The sequence below is a fragment of the Myotis davidii genome, unplaced genomic scaffold (assembly GCF_000327345.1).
Source record: "Myotis davidii unplaced genomic scaffold, ASM32734v1 scaffold1915, whole genome shotgun sequence".
Taxonomy (NCBI): domain Eukaryota; kingdom Metazoa; phylum Chordata; class Mammalia; order Chiroptera; family Vespertilionidae; genus Myotis; species Myotis davidii.
In genome coordinates, this window is record NW_006286237.1 from 211,641 (window position 1) to 211,857 (window position 217).

Below are 217 nucleotides of genomic sequence, written 5' to 3' on the forward strand. Positions count from 1 at the left end.
GGCACAGCCTCCGCTCACTTTCTAGTTCCATCACCTGTTTCTGCGCCTCACCCACTGGTGGTTCATTTTTTAGTATTTGTGTTGATTTCCAAGAGGAAGGGAGAGGGAGAGAGAAGGCTGGTGATTGAATCACTGAGTCAGCCCTTCAGTGCCCAGGGCGGGGCCTGGCCGGAGGAAGTGGTGGGTCAGGCCTGTGCAGAGCTAGGGGGGCTGCACG